Source organism: Dendroctonus ponderosae, unplaced genomic scaffold (genome assembly GCF_020466585.1).
Source record: "Dendroctonus ponderosae isolate FM_Combo_2020 unplaced genomic scaffold, Dpon_F_20191213v2 Dpon_F_20191213_1, whole genome shotgun sequence".
NCBI lineage: Eukaryota > Metazoa > Arthropoda > Insecta > Coleoptera > Curculionidae > Dendroctonus > Dendroctonus ponderosae.
In genome coordinates, this window is record NW_026017110.1 from 40,581,915 (window position 1) to 40,603,470 (window position 21,556).

Here is a 21,556-nt window from a genome sequence, read left to right on the forward strand (position 1 = left end):
ATTTGAAGGATATAAAAAGTCAATTTTCGACCCTTGACCATAATCGAAATAAACGTGGTCTAATAAATGGACTTGGAACTATGATTAAATTCGTCACTGAAAACCCAGATAACGAAGATTTGAATATAATTAAATCTAGTATAAACATTAACAAACGGCTTAATGAGAAAACAATTACCATTGCTCAAGACATTGAAAAACAATTACGCCGAACCGTTCATGAGTTTAATCATAATGTTGACAAAATAAAAGATATCCTATCCAATGTAACGAATACCGAGACGTCTATTATTCACTATCAAATTCTAAATAATCAATTATAGTTAATCTTAGATTTTATTAAGGAAATAGTAATGATAATTACCCTATCCAGGGCCAATATACTGAATATAGAAATGTTTGACATTTACCAAATAAATTCTCTTAAAGAAACAATACTGAAAAAGTACGATAAGAGTCAAATAATTCATTCAGATAAACACCCTTATAAATGTTTAGAACAATCCGAATTAATTACATATATGCAACATTCAGAATTAAAAATGATTTTGAAAGTTCCAATTTTAAGTAAATTTGAGTTTAAATTTTATCAGATATTTCCTATTCCAAATGAAAATGCAACACTGCGCCTAGCCCTACAAGGTACTATTCAAATGAAAAATGGTATTCTCACTGCTGGCATTTAGAAGAAAGAAGATATGTTTGCCAATATCCCAAGACCGATCGATCGATGTAAACTGCAACAACTGAAAACATGTTCTTCTGCCTACCATCTTAGGAACAAACAACGATTTGTACGACAATCCCACAGGCAGAGCATTGTCCCTCTCCAAAGAAGTGCCAAGTCTACGTTATGCCTGCCAATTGCCTACAAACTCAAGAATTTACCATCCCGGACCAGAAGGAAACATCGCTGGAAGTTCAGTATAAATTGAAACTCCAAGATGTACGAATCCCAGGAGGACACAGGCTAGAAGCTGTGATCAAAGATGTGCCAATCCAATATTACATTTCATGGACTTCCTTCTCAATATTGTGCTTGATTACTTTGATTACTTGTAGTCTTTGCATTTACAAACGGAAGCGAATCCACGCTTTGTTCCTGAAGCCACGTCCAACCAAGGAGTCCCTAGCTTCAGTTTTAAGGAGAGAGGAATTAAGGAACTTGGACCTTGATACCCGATTAAATAGCCATTTAGATAACAACCCCTTATAAATGCCGCTACCCAGCAGACAGACTTCAGACTTAATTTTCATTTATAAGCAGATTGTTGCTGCTACTATATTATAAACATTCACTTTGTAAATTATATTAATTGAAAATTGTTTTAAAAAGTTGATTTTAATACCAACTTATTTAATTTTAATATAATCAAGAAATCATCAAAAAAACAAATTCAATATTTTTCTCATACCTTCCAAGTGAGCCCCTATTACCCCTTAAAGGGAATTACGCCAATTTTGAATCACCTTGTATTTATTGACCGTCAAGTTACTTCATTGAAAGTGTTTATTTTTCATACCAATTTGGAGTTCTCCATTTAATTCTAAATTATATCACTCAATAGAACTCGAAGAATTCACAGTGTAAAAAAGTTACTTACTAAAATAACACGACTCAACAAGAGTTTATGGATCAAATTAAAATAAAATAAATCGCCTCAAACAAAAATTGACGGGGCCAAGCTTTTTACCAAAAAACGTCCCCTTAGTTTGAAATGAATTAAGGCATATCTTCTGGGACGCTGTATGTCAGAGCCAGAATCAGAGCGTAATGTCTACGCAAGTATGTGAGAGATTAATTGGAAGGTTTCAAATCTAATTTCGCATTAAACTATAAATCGTAAGATCATTATTTGCCATCACTGAGTATATGTTAATGAACAAATGATCCTTGGCTTTATTCAACAAATTCTAACTAGCATCATAACATTCAGGTAATACATTTGAAATCGCTGTTTTATTGGCCAATAAGAAATAAACGCATCAATGATCAGACATAAATAGTGATAATTATATTGCTTACTGAAGTTCATCATCTTCAAGATGTCAAAGTGACCGTGAAAGCGCTTCCTCGTAGGTGTGAAAACACGATTTTGCAATTAAATTCGTGAATGAATCAAACTGTTGGCTCGTAACAAATTCAAGTTGTTTGCAGATCATTGCCATTCACAAATGTCAATCGTATGTTTATTTCGTTGTAGTCTAGTTGATTGTAGGAGAGACCCAAAATGTGCGATAGAAATTATGATTTTTACTTCAAATGATGAAAATTTTTATTTTATAAATGTACTGTTACAGGAGGTATATTATGCCAAGAATATAAAATATGCTTTTATCTATTATTAGAACACCACCAAGAATTAAATAAAATTCACATACTTACCTGTACCTTACCTGGACATTTATTCTGCATTTAAACTGTAAAACTTCATATAAATAACAGTCTGCCATAGAAAACTTGAATTTAGTGGTCAAAATCAGATTTTAAATTAGTTTTATAAAAATAAAACAAAAAAATTCAAAAACCCAATACAGAATCCAAAAATTCCCTCACGGATCCTCGGAAGAGAAATATTCAGGGCAACAATATAATAAAATACAAATCAATAATATGGGACTTAAACTTCTACAACTACATACAAGGTGGTTTTTTAGTGCGAGGGGGTCCATTATTTCCGTTGGTTTTGAACTTTCGAAAAATGGTTTCATATAAAATTTGTTGACGCACAAAGTGCGCACATTTAAAAAATATCTTGTATGATACAGAATGTCTCAGAAAAGCGAGGCAAGATCAAAGTTTATTTTTTTAAATTGAACTACCATTTTTCATTTGCTCATGGAATGTCTGAAAACGCTGTTTTTTGCTTCTTCAATGAATTTTTAGATACCATGTTTTTAAGAAAAAAATTACTATGGAAAAATGGCGATAATCTGCCAACGTCGCAAGTAATAAAAAAGACAATTTACGGTGCATATGCAACGTTTCAAGCTGTCTCCCGTGAACTAATGAAAATTGGGTAGTTCTATTTAACAAAATACACTTTGATCTTGCCTTGCTGTTCTGAGACACACTGTATCATATGAGATATTTTTAAAATGTGCGCACTTTGTCCGTCAACAACTTTTATGTGACACTGTTTTTCGAAAGTTCAACACCATCGGAAATAATGGACTCTATCGTACTAAAAAACCACTCTGTATAAGGCAACCAGGGGCATAATAATGTCAAACTTACCGAAAGCTGCATGGTGCGACCTGGAACGAAAGAAGCAAAATTTGTTTAGTAGAGAACAAAATCTGTCTAAACCAAAGTTATTGAAAATCAGCAAAACCAAAAAAAGAGAATTGTAAAAAATCTATAAAACTTCAAGTGCGTTTCGAAAAACAAAACTCAGCTCAAACTAAAGGATTTAAAGATTAGAAATGATTCTTACCAACTGTCTGCAAGCTGGCGGTTCATTCTCCATTTTCTAACCATTGATCCGCCAAAGGCATAATACACACTACACCTGATCACACAATGAAAATACATTTCGAATTTTAAAAGTTTTTTAGAGTCACAATGATTTTATATTTTACATTTCAGAACACGAGTCACACGTAGGGACGATACGATACCGAGAAAGTATCGATACTTACTCAAATGAGTAGTAACCGACTGATCTTGCGATACTACTCATATGAGTATTCTGAAAGTATCGATACTTACTCAAATAAGTAGTAAACAAATCGTCTTGCAATACTGCTCATATCAGTATTCTGAAAGTATCGAAACCGTTACCTGCTCACAATTTTATTGACTGACTCGATATTGAGTGACTAGGTATAATCGTCATAAACACATTTTAAGTATACATTTTCGATGAGTTTTTCAAGACCGAAATTAACGGTTACCGTGAATTTTAACTGTAAAAAAGCAGTTTAAATTAGGGATTGTAACAAAATTAATGGAATATATTTTAATGCATTTATTGCCATAAGGTAAACAAAAAATATTCTTTCTGAAGGTTTCCCAAAAAAACAGCTGCAAATATTTAGGGGACAAGCTTTTTCTGTTGTGCGTCATAGCAGCATCAGCTTTAGAACATAGATATTCACTTATAAAAGTTAGGAAATACCGTTTGCATGTCTCCCAATGGGGGGTCACTTTTCAAAGATATTATTCAGTTCCATATTGTTTTGATATCGGCAATAAGTTTTAAAACTGACTGTTCAGAACCATTAATACGTATCTTTTTAACTCAATGCACAATTTCACGAACCTTCGATATAGCTATTTTCATACTTGGTCATTTTAAAGCCTCTTCAACAATGTGATTTATTGTGTTAGCCAAACAGGGCAAATATTTGATTGCGCGTACGAATAGCTAGATAGAGCATATGCATTTTACTATTTTGAAGAAAATGACATGTCACTCCTAAGAAACCTCGTTCGTTCATTGATTCAGTCCAAATGTCCAACCTGAGACAAATATTGTCAATCTTTGATAAAATTTAGCTTTAGCTATAGCTACACAAGCTTCATATTTTTCATATATTCTTTTTAAATATGCTGCACTAAGTAAGTACCTTTAAATTAGGTTGAAGCACTTTCAGAAGGCGTAAAAATGCTTCTCCTTCCACAATGTAGGAAGGCAATAATTGCAAACAAAAAACGGTAAAACCTGCACTATTTTGTTGTATTTTAAACCTCTCTCCAAAATAGGTATATCTATTATATTCGATAAAGAAAAAGTACTAGAAATAATTTATTTTCCTTATTGGCCGAAACTTTCCTTATTTTCTTACTAGCATCAAAAAAACTTGTCCCTTCCAACATGTTTTCTAATTTAGAACAGCTAGATGTTGATGGCTGTGATATATCCAACTCAAGTTCTTCAATAGACTTCACAAAATATCCTATATCTTCATAAATATATGTTCTGTGACTTTGGGCAGTGTTTACACTTTTGATAATTCGATTCGATACGAGTACTTTAATTCGATACCAAGTATTTGTTCCGAAAGAACGATTCAATTTCCAAAGTACTCGGTAACGAAATCAAAAGAATGGAATACCTACTTGTATTTACTTGTATCGAATAATCGCCATCTAAGAAGAGGCACTTCACATAAGGGTGTAATAACGCATATTGATCTAATTGATCTAGTCGTAATATGGTACCATATAAAAATCAGGCTGGGTCAGTAAGGGCGTAAGGGCGACATAACTCACGTTTAATGATGTTTATCAATTTTCAGTTCAGTTAAGACGATTGACAACAGTTTTGATGTTTTCAGTTTCATGTTCAAATGCTTTTGGATGATAGCCGTAAACAAACTGGCATTCTCAGCTAAAAATAAACAAATCCGACGCATTAGAGTTTTTTAAACTAAATTGAATGGTATCTATCGAAGCAATCATTTTATTCAATTTTTAGCAAATTTTGAGCAATTTGATCTTGATAGTTTTTACAACAGCTTGCTGAATGAGTCACATTTAAATTATTAATGCTTAACAGGGCCGGAATAGTTACCTTGATTTTGATATGAACTCACAGATCAGTTTTTCTCGAATTTTCATGGAATTTTGTGCGGCTACAGATTCATATTTTGTCAAAAAGTTTGGCTAAATGAATGGCAACATGCCAGCATGATATTATTTAAGAAGACTTCTTTGATGGTCGTTTGCTAGATTTTCATGAAAATTTCATCTTGAGATGCTGGATATCTTGGGAATGTGCCGCTGGCTGACATCAGATCCAGATTCAAGCTGAATGCTGATCTGCAATGCTTTCTTTTGATCGCAGCATTAAATCGACTGAAAAATTCTGGACAAAAATATTGCATTTTTGGCTAAATTTTCTTATCTGAACTTACATACTGACATACAGGGTGTCAGAATGTAAATACCCTTTTCACTTATTTTTAATAAATTCTTACCAGTTTTACTATGGCCATATAAATTTGTATTTGGGAGTCTTTTATATCCACAAATCCAAATTTTCTATTCCCTGGCTTGTAGATCCTAGCGGGCGCTGCTGCAATAGTCTGGAGCGATTTATAACATCAGAACTGTTTTGGGTTTTAACGTGTAAACTTTAACTTTTTTGTTGGATATCTTCTGTTGAACGATATTTTCAAAACAAAAAATGTGTGCTAGTTCCAAGTCGATATCTCTCACGGTTTTCGAGATCTTTCGCATTGCCCTCTAGTGATTTTTGAGCTCGGTATCTCAAATTGGATCTCTAAATAAAAAAAATATTATGCTCAAATTTCCAGCTAAACTTAACAAACATTAAATAATATTTATTTAAGCATGTTGGGAACTATTCTAAACTACTTTTCAAAGTCAGCAAATACTTCTATAATTATTATTTTATAATAATTGTTGAACCTGAACTCCTCTCGCTCGAATACATTTTCGTCGTCATGATTGTCTTATTGAAAAATTTAATTGTTGTTGCGGAAGTCTTCTGCAGGATTTAGAATTATCTTGCCGATAAACACAAACGATATCGCGAATTTCTTCTATCGAAAATATGTTGTCGGGGAATTTAAAAAAACTCAAATTAACAGTAGAAGTTGAAATATTTCTTCTAGTCTTAACTGACAGTAAAACAAATTCTGTCGTTGGTCCACATTAAAAATCTTAATTTACGATAATATTATGGCTCCAATTTGATTTCACACATTAAGAGCACTAAAGGTTTCCATCTGCAATATCTCAAAAAATATGAAATAAGTACACATTTTTTGTTTAGAAAATATTGTAGACCGAAATATGGCTTCTTATCATTTGATCACTTATCTCCAGGGCTATGACGTAGCTCTACGAGCATACGTAGTTTTCCATGTAGACTCAAAATTCATAATTGAAGATAAATCATTCATTCTAAATTTCCAAAGTGGTTTTTGCCTTTCACCAAGGGGGCCTGAGTAGACTTATCAAGGATAAATTAAAAAATGTCGGCCTACCAACCTCTAATTTTCCTAAAGTTTCTGACATATAGCCTTGAAACATTTTAAAAAACCTCACTGTATATTAACTATTTTTTACAATTTATGAAAATATTATATATTTTTAATACCCAATTTAAACACAAGATGCGCAAACGGAATTTAGGAGAAAGCGATATTTAATCGGTCTTCCAATGCTCCATAGATACAACAATGACTTTAGTGATATTTATTTGAAGTCCAGTCATTCTTTACTTCTGGAGTGACAAAAGGAATTTGCTAAATATCGAGTAATCAATCATCTGAACACTCTGTTAGACACTCCCAAAATCAGTGAAATCACATACAGCTTTTCCCATGAATTAAAAAAAAATAAAAAATTATAATATAAAAAATTGACACGTCTAATCGACTTCATTAGTTTGCAGATTATGTTAATAGAACCAATCGAGGTGTTATTTATTCGCCGCAAGTTAAAATAATAAGGTATATGATGGCTTAAAAAAACTTCAAATAGCTTTTGTCAACCTTCTGAATGTTATTTATTACTTCGTCATCATTTCTTTTTGCATTTGGACGCAGACAAGTGTATGAGTGGTAAAATTTACATTTTTATAAGGTTTAAAAATAAACTGCATGTATGTCTTTTTGTGGCAACTCCAATTTAAATTTGCGTTATATTTTTTTCTGCAAGAGCAGAAGATTCATAATTAAACCGTTGACTAGGAGTTTGCGTTTGAAGTATGCAGACAACCATTAGAAGTTGAATCATTGCATAAGTTCATTAAATTGTTTATCGTAATTAATTATAAGTTTAAATTAACTTTTTCGTTGCCTCCAAGCAAAACAAAAACAATTGATATTTTAATTTTAAACCTGATGGTGGACTACAATTGGCAGTGGCCACTTGGATTGTTCTTAATGGCAGTCAACGTTGTCAAACGGTTTGAATCAAAGAAAATGACATATTTTACATGTTAGTCAATTTAGAAAGTAACAGCTTTTATATATATGAATAATCTTTATTTCCTACCAGAAAAAGGCTATCGACCCAATCGGTCTTTCTGCCCTAACAGCTTTTATTAAAAGGGCAACGTTAAATTGGTAAAAAGAATAATTAGTATTCAGCATGAAATAGTGCAGCCGATAGAGGACGCCAAACAGAATTAGATTGTCGCCATTATCTTCAAAAATCTCCCTATAGAATTTTACATGAAATCATGAAGTTAAGAAAACCATCAAAACAAGTTACCATACCAGAAAACCATCATTTTGAGAGGAATTTTCCTCCAAATTAGTTTTAGCTAAAGTAGCCATGGGAAGTGAACATTTTTAAAGATAGGAAACTAACCATGACTGGACATTCATACAGCTATCAAAATCTTAAAATTTATCTAGTCTTCCTTCCTAAATGTGTCTGTTCAATTGCCAAGTGACCTGAATTATTTTCTGCAGAAACTCGGTCAGTATCATATGCAGAGGCTGCGAGTCTTTAGCGAATTTAGCCGCCAATCGAAAACCGAATGTGCAAATTCTTTGTCTTGAAGAGCCTGAATTTGAAATTCTCTCATACCTATGCGTTAAGACCGTTCACTCTTGCAGACTTGGTGTGACATTTCAAGCATTAATTTGAAAATTATTTAATAAATCGCTACTTAATCCATTGTTCTCAATATTGTCACCAAAAAGTATACGATTTTATGAAATTAAGTTGGTAGCCAATTTTATGTTATATTTTCTGAATAAAAGTAAGTATATTTTGAACAATAAATGAGATGTAGCAGCCTGGAATGTGCCATGTATAAGAACTAATGTTCAGTTCTCCAGCAACCATCGTCGTTCAGATCAGGGAAAAGTTGTCAAGTTGCTGCGCTGATATAATTCAGTATTTTTAAGGCCCATTTATAAACTTGACGTTGCCGTTTGCGTTCACCGTTACCGTTTGCGTCTAAATTCAAGTATTGGAATACCTAACGTTCATTTATAAACACCGCTGGCCGGTACTGTTTCCGTTCTGTGCCGGTCGAAATGAGCCAATATCATTTCTTGCCGGCGAACGTTCATAGATCAGCCGAAGTACTGACGCATCATCCAATCCGAATTCAGTATTTGTTCGGACAAAATCAGCTGATTCAAAACATTCAATAACAACCGGAAAGATTTTAGGTCAAAAACTCGACTGACAGCAAACGGTAACGGCAAGTTTATAAATCGCCTTTTGTAGCGCAAACGGCATTCGTCAGCGCAAACGGCAACGGTACCGGCAACGGTAACGTTTTTAGCGCGTTTCTACAGCTAGTGCTGAAACCTCTAAAGTTTTTTGTATCTGTGTGTGTTGACGAACATGGAGGAGTCGAAAACAGTCCTCGCAGAGGAAGTGTTGAGGCGCTTTAAGGCGCTAGAGGCCAAACCGAAGTCAACTTTCCTGGAAGTGATAGTGAGGCCGTTGAGGGGTCCCGCTGAGGCGGCAGCTTCCTTAATTGCCTCCAAGGATGGAAGGGGCCCGGTGAAGGACTCCTCAGACGGCGAGGGCTATCAAAGCCCCAATCGCCGACAAAGGAGGAAGTCGGCCAGGCCTGTGTAGTCCAGTGAGGACACTACTAACTCCCCAATTTTGTCCACAGGTCCTGAACACAAAAGGGACCTTCGCAGAGCAGCCCAGCCAAGGACGACCCAGCCGGAAGACCGAGTCAGTGACAACGAAAAGAAAAAGCAGGCCACCCCTGCCGCCCAGCTGCAAAGTGAAAGGAGGACAAAGGTGCCTCCAATTGTCCTTCGCGAGTACAAATACGACGAAATCACCCGATGACTGGTGGTCAATAAAATTAATTACGGATGTGTAGTGACCACCAAGGAGGGAGTCAGAACACACCCTCCAACTGCCGAAGACTACAGGCAGATGATTAGGGTACTGGATACCTATAAATACCAGTACCACACCTACCAGCTGGGGAAGGAAAAACAGCTCAGAGTGGTCATTAGAGGCGTCATCGAATCATGGAGCGATGGCAAAATTAGGGAAGAACTTATTGCCCTAGGATTCCACCCAACAACCATAGTGAGATGGAAGAAAAATGGCCAGCCAATAGCAGTGGTCCTGGTGCTACTGCCAAAAACAGAGAAGGCCATCTTCGATGTTAGATCGCTGGGAAACCTAAGAGTCAAAGTGGAATCCCAGCATCCCAAGAGTCAGCTGACACAGTGCTGCCGATGTCAGCTCTATGGAAATGGACAATCCAAGTGTACAGCCGCCGCAAAAAGTGTCAAGTGTGCGGCAGCACATGAATCTCGGGAATGTCCAATTCCCCGGGAAAGGGCTGCGAAGTGCTCAACCTGCACATCCAGCCTTCTTCTCCGGATGCCCTGCGAAAGCTGCACAGAAGCAGCAGGCAATAAAATAAATTCCACCAACTCGTAGGGCAGCCCCAACTGTTACAACATCACAGCCACCAGTCATCCAAAACAGCAGGAGCTACAGCAGAGCCATCCAAAAGAACCGCCCCCGCAAGCCCCCCAACATCAAGAAGGGGGCAAAAACGGCCATGAACAGCTGGCCCAAAGCATCCAGGCCATGCAAAATGAAATGCAGACATTCATGGCCGCCATGCAAGCACAAATGATTGCACTTATGAGCAGTCATATCTAGACTGCTCAGGCCCAAGTCTCTGTGTGTCATGTCTTGGAACACCAACGGAGTGAAGAATAAGAAAATATAGCTCCAAGACATCAAATATAGCGTCGATGTGTGCCTAATCCAGAAAACCATCCTAAAACCTGGGGATAGGTTTACACTTCGCAACTATCAAACACACAGATCAGATAGGCCAACTAGGGGCGGAGGCACACTAGTCGCAGTGAAAAGGTCCATCCAGCACCATGAGATCGTCAAACCTTCGGGAAACCTGGAGCAATCCATAGTGGCTGTCCAAATGGAAAAGTCCAATATCAGAGTCGCGTCGGTATACGTCAGTCCAAGCGCTACGTTGTGTCCCGAGGATGTTCCTAGGCTTTTCCTAGATGACAGACCAATGATATATGGCGGGGACTTCAATGCCAAAAACGAAAATTGGGGATGCAATTTCAACACCGCCAAAGGCAACATGCTATCAAACGAAACCCGCAAAAACTTGTTTGAGATAGCTGCGCCGCACGAACCAAAGCACATCACCCAAAATCGCAAAGATGACATCCCGGACATATTCGTGTACAAAAATGCAGGAAGACTGTTCAGCCCCGAAGTACTTCAGGAGTTGTCGTCGGACCATTTGCCGATACTTTTGCAAATTGGACCGAACCGAACCAACAACATCACTGCGACTAAAAGGACCACTAACTGGCAGACTTGACTTTCCAGAGCATAATGGAAAGCTCAAGCAGGACCCCTCAGCCCACAACAGAGGACGACCTGGACCAGGCAGCAGAAAGTCTCACCAGGGAAATTAAAAATGCCCTGACAGCCTCAATAAGTCAAACCGTCGTACCGGCCAACCAAATATATCAAATACCTCCCTGGTTAAAAGCCAAAATCAGGGAGAAAAACCGGACACGACGCAAAGCCATGTGTACGCAAGACTCGTTTTTGGAAAGACAAGTCATCTGCCTCCAGAGTGCGATCCAGGAAGATATGAAAGAACTCAGGTCGCAAATCTGGGATGCTACCACGGACGAAATTGAAGCTGAAGAGAACAACCAATCGATCTGGAAACTGGTCAGGAACCTCACCAAAGGACCAAGGAGTCTAATGCCACCAATCCAAGAAAACGGAATTACCACTGTGGAACCCAAAGAGAAAGTGGAGCTCTTTGCAAATCATCTAGAGCTCCAATACAGAGTAAACCTGGTTGATCACCCAAAGAAAGAAGAGGAAGTGGATAAAATAGTAGCCGCCCACCAAAACTGGCAGATCACCAAAGCCAAAAGAGTGACAAATGAGGTCATCCAGGACATCATCTTGGGGACGACGAGGAGAAAGGCCCCTGGACATGACGAAATCTCAAATGAGGTTCTCAAAAAGCTACCGAAAACAGCAATTGAAGACCTAACCACAGTGGCAAATGCAATCTTGGACCTCCAATACCTCCTGTACATGTGGAAAAAGGCAATTGCGGTATTGGTTCCGAAGAAAGGCTCAAAAAGGAAACTGCTCACGTCCTACAGGACCATCAGCTGGGACATTACCAATGATGGGCAAAATTATGGAGAGGTGTATCCTGCACCAAATACAGGATACTATAGAGGACAAGAAAGTGCTGCTGGATGAGCAACATGGATTCAGGCCGGGCCATGGCACAAGCGCACTTGCCGCCTGGCTAACAACGAGAATCCAACAAACGTTCAATCGCCGAAAAAGTCTAGGAGCTGTCTTCCTGGACATGTCTAAGGCATTTGACAAGGTTTGGCACCAGGCCCTGATTGCCAAGATGATCAAGGCAGGCCAAACCAGTTCCAGGGTACCAAGCCAAGCTCATCAGCAGTTACTTGTCTGGACGCAGTTTCCAAGTCAGAGCAGACGAGCAGCTCTCTGCAAGCAGGTCAATGATGTCAGGAGTACCACAGGGGGCGGTTCTGGCCCCTACCCTGTTCAATATTTACATAGCGGACCTTAGAATCAACAAGAACTCAGAAGGCTACATCTACGCTGACGATGTAGCCTTCACCACCATAGGGAAGGCTCCTGGCATCCAAGCCAAACTGCAGGGACATCTCAACAAAGTCCCGAAATGGAGCAGGGAATGGAAAATGGAGTTCAACCAAGCAGAAACACAAGCCATCATATTCACCAGAGGCAGGAAAAATACACTCAGAGGCCTACTAGAGCTTGCAGGACAGCGGATACCATGGAGGTCCAAGATAAACTATCTTGGACTTAGATATGACAAGCGTCTAGTATGGCACGACCAAATTGCAAACATCATCGCCAAGGCAAGATACCTGCTCCATGTCTGCTATCCTTTGCTGTCAGGTAAATTCTGCCTACGAACAAAGGTTTACAGCAAATGATACGCCCGGTGCTGACTCTCCTGCGTGGTCTACAGCCAGCACCTTGCAAAAGCAGAAACTGGCAGTATTCCAGAATAAAATACTGAGGATAGTGACAAAGGCCCCATACTTCGTCAGAAACACCACCCTGCAAAGAGGCCTGGATACAGAGGACCTGCTGGACCACATCCGGAATCTACCGTTAGGAAGCATTAGAGGATGTGTTAGGTTAGGTTTAGGTTTAGGTTAGAATAAGTGAGATTAAGTAATACGATGTCATTTATAAGAACAAGATTTTAGCATTAAGGATCCGCAGAATAAGTAGAAGTAAAAAGTATTGTAAAACTTGTGTGAAATAAATATGTTCAAAAGCAAGTAGTTGAACCAGTATTAGTCGGAAAACACGGGATATCACTTCGCCCACTGCCTCATCGCCTTTCATCAAGGGAATGATTAAATGCTATATTTTCTCGGTTTTGTTGTATGGTGTCGAGGCTTGGACGTTAACCGAAGCAACAAAAAAGGATTAAGAGTTTTTAGCTATGGATTTTTCGAACACTCATTTCATGGGACGACAGCAAAGAAGAGGCCGTTCGACGAATGAACTACCAACTAACTCTCATGCTCACCATAAAACAACTCCATCTTGAGCATTTGAGCATGTTATGAGAAACGCTGTCAAACATCGTCTACTACAATTGCTCCTGCAAGCTAAAGTCGAATGAAGAAGGGGACCAGATAAAAGGTTCGCCACCTTACGGAAGTGGTTCGCCGTGAAATCCAATAAAATGATCCACGCTAAGGCCGACGAAGAAAAATAATGAGCATCACAACACCGGCACAATCTGGAAGCAATTAGGATGTGCTAATTATGTCCTGCGATCATTAACTGTTTCCCTACCATCTTAATTTTTTTTATGTATATTTTACCAATGAACAACATTTTGGAAAAGCATTAATGACGTGTCTACCAGTTCGTAGTGGATTAATGATCCCATAAAAAGTTGTTTAAGCATAAAAGACTTATAAGAACTTCAAATCAAGCTTGATTTAGATTCATTGACAGGTCAATAAATTATGAAATGTTAATAACTGCAAGTATTTCGACGCTTTTTGGTATAATTTATTCAATTTTATGCAAATGATGTAATTTGATATTGAACGCTTTAAAAGAGGTGCAACTAATCTGGCTGTTTCTCATATATGGAATCCATAAATAATAATTTGATTTATAAATATGTACGCATTAACAAAATAATGGGATAAAGTTTTAACACTTGATATTTCCACAGTAGAAATTTTATTATTTGGCATGTTATTGTTTTATTTGAACTTATGATATAAATACTTGTTTCGAAATCAAGAAAGCAATGTGATAAGAACACTGATGCAAATTTTTCTTCTCGATATTTGTTGGCTGTCATAAAGAAAAGTAGGTTCAGTGACACGTCTTCATCAGCCAGATGTACCATGATTAAATAACTGGCAGTATTCAGAATCAAGCGCAAAGAAGCATGGCATAAAAACAGATCCACATAAATAAGTCAGTTTAATGGTGTCTCGGAACTATGCAAAAAAATGCAAATTTCTGGTCACCAGCTAACACCCACCGAGAGGAAAGTAGTATTATAGTTAACTTTTAATCATAGTAATAAATTGCCGAAACCATCACTAGTCCTTGTTGAACACCTGTCTATAGATATGCTAATTGGTATACCAAATCGTTATAACATTTTTAATTTCACTGTCAGAAGATTAATGGTAAGTTTAGTCTACAATCTGTTTCGCTACCTACATACACAGAATGTAACTGTTTAAACCTTTTTGACAAAATGTCAAAAATGAGATTTATTTGCGCAGTGTCCAGAGTTTCCGTTCATTTTTCAAATTCAGAGTTTATACAGGGTGTCCCACCGGGAACTGCCGCGATCAATATCTGGAAAACTGTAATTAAGAGAAATTTGAAAATTGGACAGTGTGCTGAAGTCATGGGGGGGCAAACAGCCTAAAATATTTTCAAGATGGCCACACTTCCAGTTATACCGAAAGCATGTATTAACTTGCTTATTTTAATTGGAACACCCTATATATTATTACATTTTTGAATTTTGCGCCAAAATATAAATATATGTCATGTATAATATTCTATCGCTAAATCTAACACTCGTTGATATCTTTGAAATTTGTTCTAATTACAGAAAAGGTGTTCTACTTAAATTCAGTCTCAGTTCAAATTTGTCCTAATTACAGATTGCCAGATATCGATCACGGCGGTTCCCGGTGGGACACCCTTTATTCATATACAGAAAAGATAGACTATTATACATGGTGTCCCGTATGCAAGAACGATTTTTCCAGAGCGTACTTACGGCTTACTTTGAAGCCCCTTTCACAAATTTGCCGATAGGCGTGTAGTTCTCGGGAAATGCCACAATAAGATAGCAGAAGTTCTAAGAACTCACGCCAACAAAGGGTGGGGAGAGTAGTTCCAGGAAGATGGTGGACGATAGATGTCAATGTGGCGTTAATCGTGGAAACATTAACGGGGAAACATAGGGGCAAGTTTCCCCTCTTGGAAAAGAGGGGCGGAGTTACATTACCACCAGTGACAAATGAGAGCTAGTCGCCGACTTTTTGGCAGAAGTACACAAAGTCCAACCAGCCCTTCAGGATAACGAAATAAAAAGGCAAACCGCTGTTTTTGTAGAACGGAAGTATCCTATAACACCCTCGGTTTTGCATTCCTATATAACAACCCCGTCGGAGATACGACGCACGAATCGTGTCTTCGGGGACTCCTTAGCCGAAAAGCCCCCCGAGCTAGACGGCATTTCTTATTTACTCTTCAAAAACATACCGCGGAAAACTATTGTGCTAATAGTACAAATAGTCACCGCAGTACTTAAATTGCAGCACTTCCCAACAGGACTGGAAAGACTGTACAAACGCTGTAATAATTCCTATCTTAAAGCCGGGCAAACAACCGACTGATCCCGCCTCTTATAGGCCAATTTCCCGTCTAAACTCCCCCGGAAAATTGTCCGAGAAGGTTATCCTATCGAGACTACAGGTAGCAGCCGAGTTTCGAAGTTTAATCCCGGATGAGCAGTTTGGCTTTCCAGCAAGACATAACACAACGCTGCAGACTAGGATCGCAACGGATGCCTATGCAGCATTTAATAAACTTCAAAGTACGGTAATGCTCCTTCTCGATATGAAAAGGGCCTTTGACACAGTTTGGCACACAGGCCTGCTGTACAAGTTGTTTGCCGTACATTCACTGCCACTCTACCTAGTTTCCTTTATAGCGTCTTACCTAAAAAAACCGTACCATTCAGGTGAAAGTGGACAATTCCACTTCTACCAAAAGACGCATCGCGACAGGAGTACCACAAGGTACATTGATTTCGCCGTTGCTGTACGGAAGTATTGTACGGAAGTACGTACCTTGTATACAGCAGACACTCCAAAACGTCCCACTACAAAATGGCACAATGCGCTGATGATACGGCTACCTACGCATCCTCGTTTTATGATCGGGCTGCGAAATATTGCATAGCACATCACCAGAGTTTATTGACGCCGTATTTCGACAAATGGAGACTTGAAGTGAGTCCCAGGAAAACTGAACTTATTATCTTTTCGCGCAAATTCACTAACAATAAAATTGTCTATTTTATTGTCACTTTCTGTATAATTCCTTGGTTACCGGAGTTTTTAATAATTAGGAAGCAACAGGTATTTCGGTAATGTTAGTTAGGCAGATTACCTTGAAAAACATTGATGCCGTCTTTTTGATATAGTTTTCTGCAAATATCTCAATATTTAATAATTAAATTTTTTTAATTAAAATTTAATAAAAGCCGCAAGGACCAGAAGAAACAAGAGGGTACTGCGAGAAATATTGAAGATTGTCGAGGACTTTTAGGAAACAGAGCTAAGCAGAAATATCTGAAAATGTACCCAACATAATGAAGGAAAGATCGGAAGATATGCCAACTATAACAGAATTAAGTTCTTCTCGTGAGAAATGAATATCAACCTGTATAAGCCATCAAACTGGGAGGCCGTGAGCTACTCAAAGCAATAACTGAACTTAAAAAAAAAACCTAGATGAAGGATAAACCCCACAAATATGGAATTACTGCAGTATAGTTATTATGCAGAAGAAACGAAACATCAGAAACTTACAGAACTATAGACCGATAAGTCTGTTAACAGACTTGTAGAAGCTATTTACTAAAATCATTATCGAAAGGTGTAGTTGCAACTTGAGCTGCATCAGCCAACAGAACAAGCAGGTTTCTGAGCCGGACAAATGACCGTCTCCTGGTGAACAAATCATTAATACAAAAACTTATAGAATACAGCGTACCTTTGCTTCTAACATTTGTCGACTATCAAAAGGCATTCGACTGAAAAAATCATCATGAATTGTTTAAAGCTCTCGCAAACTGCCCTATATTTTGACAGTTGTGATAGAATATATGTTGAAAAAGATTAACGTGGACGATGAAGGCGTAAACGAGAATGGAGAAACACTTCCCCACCTACGTTTTGTCGACGATATCGTGCTCATCTCAGACCGACTAGATGAGGCAAAAGTAGTTTTAAAAATAAATGAACATTGCCAAATCTCAATATCATTGGTATTGTCAAATTGCTTATATCTTCGGTTATAACAAATATATCGGTGTGTGGTTTTCACTGTTTTGCTTAATTTTTTAAACTTTTTCTAAGCAGCTAAAAAATTATATGTCATTCCATTTAAAAAATTTAAGAAAATCGAAAAAGTTTGACTACTTTTTATAGCGCGCCCTCTGTCGGCCAAAGTCGCAATCATATCGGCAAATATTTTATAGTAGGTGTTAATGTAAATCAAGAGCTATTCAATTGCAATTTAAGCGCTGAATTTGGTTAAGCCAATATGCCAATATTAACTTTTTGAACCGTTATTTGACTTTCTACCAGTACTTTATTTGACTAGCTAGAACAATAATACTCCTACAAGAAATAACTGGAAGTTTGTCAAGAATAGAATTAAGGTATTTGCAACCTACATTAGCCTGTCCTAAACTACTAAAAATCCGTATTCAAAATTTACTATTGCAATTTCGCCCTCTTGCGGCCATTTTGCAAGTTATTTCCAGCCATTTCCCTGAGCCACTTTACTTATATATTTTTTACTTGAAACCGATACGACTAATAGTTTGTGAGATATGGCCGAACACCTCCCTTGGTGGCCCAACCTGTACAAGTAAATTTGAGATAGACGTAAGGCATCACAATGCAACATACGGGCACACACGTTGTCTCAAAGTTGCTCACCCGAAAGATCAAATTTGCTTTCCAAAGTATTGCTTTATTCCTAATAAAAACACTTGCAAAATCCAAAATATACGCATCATTAGAGTCGAGTTTGTCAATCTCAAGTGATGAGAAGAATGAAGAAAATCGATATCGTTCAACTTTACCTAGATCATATGATTCTGCGTTTGGCATAGGTAAATGAAGAACATCGAACGTCTATAGCAAAACACGTTTCAATGAAAATCCAAAATCATTCAAGATTATATCTGGACGTATTGACAGAAAATCTATTTACAATTAAACCAATAAAACAATATCCTCATTTAGATACCTCAAGTATATATTTAGTAATAAAAAAAAACGCTTTGTTAAAAGTTTCGCATTATTAAGTGACGATTTTGGGGTTTCTACAAGTACCTACTGATAGTAGAATTTTTTTTTTAAATGTTGAAAAGTTTCATATCGTGGATGCCAGCTGATAAAGTCAAAAAACGGTTTTGCGATGCTCTTTAGAACACGTTTTAGCAAAGTTTATCCTATAATAGTTTGCTTAGAAATTCAATCAAACAAGCTTGAACGTGGTTAAGTATAAAAAATGCAATACAATAAATTATCTGAGATCTGCCACACCAGCCGGTATAATTACCTTTATTTCTCCTGGCTTTGGTGGTAGTACATCTTATACTATTACTGTCGAAAAAGATGAATGGTTGGATCAGAACAAAACAATAAAAATAAACTTATTAAACAACACCATAAAACAAAGGACAAGATACGGTTTAAATAAACACACGGACTACATGCAGGCCGGCGTGCCTTGTGACGTCAGACCAATCACATGGCGTTTCCGGATGACCTCAATTTGATGAAATTAGAAAGTCCATTTAATAGCAAAATATTTTTCGTTAGGGATTTACTTTTCTTGCAGTGTATTTATATGCAACAATACTTGTATGCTGGTATGTTTTTATTCAAAAATAAATTTCTTACAAAGGGTCCATTCTGAAATAAAAAAACAACGTTTTAACTCACATAGGAAATGTCAACGAAAATCACTAAATCTGCTCAATGATAAGACAAAAAGTTAAATTTTCGTGTAATCGGCGAAGGCGATTTATTGAAAGATCAGTGAAACAGAAAAAAGGTAGGTATAATGTAAGTAATATAAGGCAAGTAGGCATCTAAATACTTAATTCTCACAGAAGTATATTTCTCACCAATATAGTCATCATAAAAACCGCAACTGCGGAGGCTGCACTGGGTACCGCTTGAGAATATTTAATAATATCTCTTTCAATATGCAAATTTTTCTATGTATAATTTGCAAACTAGTTCGTGCTGTGTATATTGATTTTATTGCACACCAGAATGATTCTGGATTTAAGGTCAATATTTATTTCTCTAAGTCTACACTTGGAGCCGATTTTTTTGGGAATTAAAATGATGAGACTTGAGTCACTCAATTTATGTCATCATTCAGCAACAATCATGGTTTCCGTTACTTACATGCATATGAGACAACGACAAAGTTGAACTGGTCACCAGTATTTATAACGTACAAGAGATAAGTTTTGTTTTTATTGTTGCGGGCAGAAATTTATAGATTATGGCGTATTCATATATGAAGTTTTATTGATCGTTAATAAGGATTTAGGATGAATCACAATAGGTTAGGCGATTTATATTTATTTGCCTTATTAACATATCAATATTCTAATAGACATATTGTGAATCATCGGGTCAGCGATGAGGTGAAAAGATTTATTTCAAGCAATAAAAAATCAAGTCTCACATACAGAGTCACTGAAATTTAAATGCCCGCCATCGATTATACGATATTGAGAGATTTAAAAGTCGCCAAACATGTATCACGTAGTTAATAATTGGCATATCACATTTTAGCATATCATAGATAAGCCACTACTGAACGCTAAAATAAACAATACAAATATAGTCAAGTCCTAGGGCAAACAATCTATAACAATCAGCAAAAATTATTAAACATTTAACCGACTTGTTCATTAATAAAGTTGGTGACACCACATTAGCATAGTCATCAATACGATAATTCCTAGTACTAGCTACTGCCCCAAAAATATTTTTAGAAATTTAATTAGTTTTTAAAATAGAAACATTCAATATAAAATAATCACCTATTCAAACAGTATATTAATGTTTTAATTAGCAATATATTATATATTGCCATTATTTGATAAGAAGAAAAATTCAGAGCATAATTCTAATAAAGGCTGAAAACGTTTCCATATTCGTTGGAGAAAATGTCCTATGGGCTTGAGAACATTACCCTTCCATTTATAATTCACTTGATGTAAATGTTTGTATGTAAGTTTCAATGTGACACTACAAATATAACGGTTCCAAATACAGCACGAATAGACACAAGAATAAATTTGTATTTTAAATTCTAATAACATGATATCGCCTGTATAACGATCGCAAAGATAAAACTGGACTTGGGCAACTAATATAATGGTTTGACATTTTCTCACGATGACCAGAATAGCCGCCTATTTACAAAACTGGTGTCAGTTCCAAACGAAAAAGAAAACAAATCTCTAATCATTCATTAACGAATAGCTATGTAATTCATTCGTTCACAATGGGGTTTTCGAAACGAGGGGCGAAATCTGAAAATCATAAACACAGGACTATAGAAAATAAAGTATTAATTTTGTACAGGTAAACTGATATATAAGTAGCCGACAAGCGTTAATAATGTCGACCGTTATTGCAATAATGCTCATCAAACCCGAAAATAATTTTCATACTCCTCAAGTGTCGGAGGAAGTTCACGATGAGTTTAAAAACTGAACACACAAAGTAAATTCTGATATGTTTTATAGCACAATGCAATGTTTACTTTTTAGTTTTAAAATTCGTACATTGTACTAATCCTGTTGAATTTATCGTTTACACCCTAATTTATTTCGTTAGTGAGGCAGGTTACCTTGAAAAACGCTATTGCTGATTTCCTGATCTAGTTTTTTTTGCAAAAATCTCAGTTTTTGATAAGAATTATTTTTTTACTTTTTTCCATGTTCTCCCTAATCACCTCCTCGCAACAGCCCAGAGGTATGGCGGCAATTTTCAGTTACAATGTATTTTGTATGCACGATCTTAGCCACACCAACATTTGGATTCCCCTTTTTTTTCCGGTGAAGTTTGGGAAATGCTCTTTTATGCACTCCCAGAGTTGGTGGTCTGTCGCACTGGTGTGTGTGGGACTCCAGCTAAGCTGTTTACCCACTAAAACCCTTTCCTCACCGCCGAGGTGGTGTTTGGCCTCGCACCGCGGTCATTTCTG